This window comes from Arachis ipaensis, chromosome B2 (assembly GCF_059453495.1).
Source record: "Arachis ipaensis isolate K30076 ecotype BB chromosome B2, ASM5945349v1, whole genome shotgun sequence".
Taxonomy (NCBI): Eukaryota; Viridiplantae; Streptophyta; class Magnoliopsida; order Fabales; family Fabaceae; genus Arachis; species Arachis ipaensis.
The window spans coordinates 116,878,284-116,883,856 of record NC_142437.1 but is presented as its reverse complement, the minus strand read 5'-3'; the positions used below and the strand labels follow the sequence as shown (position 1 = coordinate 116,883,856).

At 21.0% G+C, this 5,573-nt stretch overlaps 1 long non-coding RNA gene across 1 annotated transcript; it reads left to right on the top strand.

The window, feature by feature from the left end:
* The first annotated feature begins 3,930 nt into the window (after nucleotides 1-3,930).
* On the top strand, nucleotides 3,931-4,905 carry LOC110269054 (uncharacterized). Its single transcript, XR_015904895.1, has 2 exons — nucleotides 3,931-4,068; nucleotides 4,485-4,905. It is a non-coding gene; the product is annotated as an uncharacterized LOC110269054 (long non-coding RNA).
* The last annotated feature ends 668 nt before the right edge of the window (nucleotides 4,906-5,573 follow it).

Below are 5,573 nucleotides of genomic sequence, written 5' to 3'. Positions count from 1 at the left end.
TTGCAATCAAATAGTCTCAAAATTAAAAGATTGATAGCAGAAAATATTTGTATATATCCTTTAATTTGTATGATATATACATAAAATGACTAATAATAAGATAAAGACTTATAATGCGCCGTAACTAAAAGAAATTGGAATCGAATATTTGAAGTTAATGGTTATGGTTCGAGGATATATGGTAGTGGGTAGTTGAATATTTAAAATATTAATTTTTGAATATTTGAAGGATTTAGTTATGTTTAAATCTTTTTTTGTTTTCTATGAAGGTTGAGGCGAATTTGCATAAGATTTTTTATGATTAATAGTGTTAGTTTTCCATAATTTATATTCACATGATAAAATGATTGTTCATAAGATTATTATTTTTTACTGTTTAGGCCATGACAAATCAAATGAACAGATAGGGTTGACTATAGAAAATCATCAGAAAGTTAATTTTCTTAAAAAACCAATAGTTATATCTACAGATGTTATTGTTCCCTGTGTGTTCTTATTTCGCTTGATATTTTTTTATGTTTGGACCAGCAATATGATGATTTGAATTGTAGATACATTAAGCAAGTTTGACAATGCTCTTATTTGAGCAAGTTTTGTCTTTATCTTATTATGCAGAAAGTTGAGACGGTGGTTAAAACAATTGTGTGATAAAAAATTCTCTAACTCATCAAGCTTGTATATTGCGAGTTGATTTGGAGAAAGTTCTTCAGGATAATGCTTCATTGTTTTTTAAAATTAGTAGGCATTTATTTTTTCCAATGCTCTTATTGACAAAGAATCCAAGTTGTACTGTTAATAATTTGTACACATTTGATATTGTAGGTAGAGAAGATAAGCTGAACTTGGATAACAAGGCGGTGGTGAACAATTTTTAAGTAGAACTTATCCAGCAGGTTGGTTATCTTTATAATACTATTTTAGTATTTGTCATTTGTTGTGCCATAAAATGATTGTTCTATTGAAAAAGTGAAAAAATGTTTGTATATATATATATATAATGTATATAGAGTGTGTACTTATTGAATTCCAAAAGTAATTACTAAAGGAAGTATCTTTTTTCCTTTTGGAAAAAGAAAATTAAAGTATTATAAATTCTTCTTTTATTATGCAGGTTGATGTAACTGTTTAATTTTAGTCTCTCTTATTTTATCTTTTTTTTTGTGTTTTTTAATGGAACTTGTTATTTAAGTTATATAATGATTGAGAAATAAGTGACGAAATGGTTGTTTTTTATGGAATCGTAGACGGTAAAAATATCAAAGTTTTAGGAAAGATTTTGTCAAAAATTTGAATAAAAGTGAATGGAAAAAATTATAATTAGTGTTATATCTTGTTTCTAATTTTTGTTTTGTTTTTTTTTTTATTTATAGGAGTGCTAAAATGGTGACAACATACTACCTAATAAATGACTCAAAAATATTTTAATTCATAGAGACACTAATCTATATATTAAACTTTTAACTTTTGGTTGAACTTGTGAAAAAAATATAACTCGTAGAATTAATCAATGTAGACACTAATGTTATTTTGTTTTAAAACAATTTTAACTAAATGAAGTATGTTCGAATTATTTATGTTATTATATATATTATATAAATATTGGCTTGTCCAGTAAATTAGTTAATATACCAATTAATTAAAAAATTTGTTACAAAATAAATATTGTCCTTTTGTAACTAAAAAAAAGTTTACAATTATTAATCAAAATGCATAAGACAAAACAATTAATGCAAATTAAAATAAAATCTGTTAGAATATATTATGATCAATTAGCATTTATTACAATTATTTAGCATATTTAAATATTTATTATAAGATATTTATAATATTCTATAATAAATATTCAGATATGCTAAATAATTCTTAAGAATGCTAATTAATCATAATATATTCTAACAAAATCAATTTATTTATTCCAATTAAATCAAATACTTAATATAACTTATAATATGGTGATAGTAAAAGATTGCGACAAAAGACAATCGCACTGAAACATTAGACGAAAAGAATAAGTTGGAGTAAGATAATATAATAGAATGAGTATATAAAAAAAATACTGTAAAAAATTATAAATTCTATCTTAAAATGATCAACTTTGATGAAAAACGAAGAATACATCCTTATTCTATGAAGTAGTCAAGGAAGAATAATAAATTAAAAAATAAGTTGACTCTCAGATCTAGACTCGCAAATCACAAAAAAACACTATATATAGCATTTATTAGAACAAAAATAATTATACAAATTAGTTATTATTAATTAAGTTAATTTTTTATTATTTACGTTATACATCATATATTTGCCGTAATTGAATAAGCCATTATCATATCATATACATTTTTATCATGATTAGAATCATAGATTTCTATTTTTATTTTTTAAGGTAGATATCAATATCAATTTGTCAAAAATTATGATTAATTTAAAATTATATTACAATAATTGAAAATTAAAATGACTGACAATTAAAATAATCATGTATTAAATGCTATTGATGTATAATTATAAAAAAATTATTAACAATTAAAATAATTATGTATTAAATGCTAATTTAACGTATAATAATTGATAATTAATATAATTATGTAGAATTTATTCTATAAAATAATCAAGAAAAAATAATAAATTAAAAAAATGAGTTGAATCTCAGATCTACACTCACGAACCACAAAAAACACTATATATAACATTTATTAGAACAAAAATAATTATATAAATTAATTATTATTAATTAAGTTAATTTTTTATTATTTACGTTATACATCATATATTTGTCGTAATTGAATAAGTCATTATCATATCATATACATTTTTATCATAATTAGAATTATAGATTTTTGTTTTTATTTTTTAAGGTAGATATCAATATCAACTTGTTGAAAATTACAATTAATTTAAAATTATATTACAATGATTGAAAATTAAATTGATTGACAATTAAAATAATTATGTATTAAATACCGTTGATGTATAATTATAAAAAAATTATTAATAATTAATATAATTATGTATTAAATATTAATTTAACGTATAATAATTGACAATTAATATAATTATGTAGAAAATAAAATATAGCAACTAATTTGTTAACTAATTAATTGAAGTTAGGTAGACAATGCTTGGCAAATATTTTAGCATTTAATTATTGATATCTGTTATTATTATTATTATTATTATTATTATTATTATTATTATTATTATTATTATTATTATTATTATTATTATTATTATTATTATTATTATTATTATTATTATTATTATTAATAATTGATATCAATATAAATGGGTCATTATTAACGCAACAATTTCTCATTAATAAAATAATTGCATGATGAATGAGAATTAAAATTATATCAATATAATTAAAATGATTAAAAATATTTTCGATTGATAATTAGTTTATAATGCATTAAATATTTATTTTATATAATTATAATAAAGATATTTTTCTAAATTAGTATAATCATACAGTATTTATTAAATACTAATTGTAATATAATTATAATATTATAATATAATTATAATAAAGATATTTTTCTAAAATAAATTTAGAAGAGAGAATAGTGCTTTCATTTTGGAGGAAAAATAAATTCATAAAGAATTGACACCTCACTCTCATTAATTGATAATGCATTAAATATTAATTTTATATAATTATAATAAAAATATTTTTCTAAATTAGTATATGTATTATTCATTAAATACTAATTGTAATATAATTATAATAATGATATTTTTCTAAAATAAATTTAGAAAAAAAATAGTGCTTTCATTTTAGAGAAAAAATAAATTTATGAAAAATTGACATCTCGCTTTCAGTAGTCGAAAAAAACTCCAATTTTAGTATACTAAATAAAAGTAGACTTCTTTTAAGAAAAAAAAAATGACTAGTCACATCCGAATTAATTATTTTCCCTACCAGTTGGCAGATGACACTATAAATAAGAATGAGTTTGGTTATTAATCTTTCAAGAAAACAAAAAAGAAAAAAAATTCATATAATGCCTTCCAATGCTTTTCTAAAAGCTCTCTTCTACATCCTTTTCGTGACAGTGCTCTTGGCTTCAGGTAATAGAAGATATTATAAAAATTATACCATACAATAATTTTTTTATATTAATATAATTTATTTTTCTTACAAAAGGCTCTCCGAGAAGGAAGCTAAATACCTTTTGTTAAAAATTTAATATTATTTATTCAAAAAAATTATATATTATTTATTTCCAAAATTTAAAAAATATTGTTACGGATGATAAATTGATAATAAGCCGCCGTTGAATTCTTGAATATTAATTTGTTACCAATATATTTTTTACTGAAAAAAAAAATGAAACAAACATGCACTATAAAAGCGAAAGTAAACTTCTTCTTGATATTAATTTAGTTTAACAAATTTACAAAAATTGAATTAAATTTTCTCAAGTAAAATAGATATTATTTTTGCACATACAAATCCTAATGACAAGAAGATATTATTATTGCAGAAGGAACAATGAACACAGTGGCAATACAAATACATACAGTGTGCTTTGTTGATGGAGTCAAGTATTGTCCAAATAATATAATCCGTTGCCGAGTTTTCTGTCACACTAAGGGTTTTGAATTGGGAGGCCATTGTACAACAAAAGGTTGTTGCTGTGATATGATCCCTCCTGCATCCAAGCCTCCACTTACATAGTTACATACACTATATTTATATGTTTTTTTTTTTTATTTTTTTTGATACATAAATATAAATAAAGAGGATGTACTCAAAGTCCAAAATAATAATTGCAGAAGATCTTAGTCTAGTGGGAACTATCTTTGTCTTATAATAAATGTATCCGAATTCAAAACTTGGTTTAGGTTGGGGCTGTATTATTATTATTATTATTATTATTATTATTATTATTATTATTATTATTATTATTATTATTATTATTATTATTATTTTTTTAATTGAGTTCTTATATTATTTTAAATTTTGTAATTAGGTCTTTTTTGTATCAAAAGTATTAAAATTAACAAAATATTCATCTCAAATAATATTTGTTCAAAGATTTAATTAAGTTCTTAATTATAGGTATTTTTTAATTTGTAGATAAATATTTTATTAATTTTAATATTTTTTGTACTGATAAGGACTTAATTATAAAATTAAAAGCAGTGTAAAGACCTAATAAAAAAAATATAAAAATTTAATTATAAATTTAGTAAAATTAATTCTGTTAGTTAGATAACTATTAGGAATCTAACCAACAACAAACTAACGAGCCTTTTTAAACTACACTCCATTCTAAAAAATTAATAATATATTGGATCTCAATTTTGGTATTATCGCACTCAAATTTTTAACATATATTCAGCCAAAAATACTACAAGTTAGTAGAGTCTTCTAATCATAAGTTAAACACCGTGTTTAAAAGAACTACTTGTTTCTTTTTGAAAATCTATCGCAATTGGTAAAAATTTAACACACTTCCTGAAAATCTGAAATAATATTGTCTAAATTTTGTCTGAAATAAAATGCGAGTTTATAATTTGGTCGAAATATATTTTTATTTTGTCGGAAAATCTATTTGAAATAGACTAGT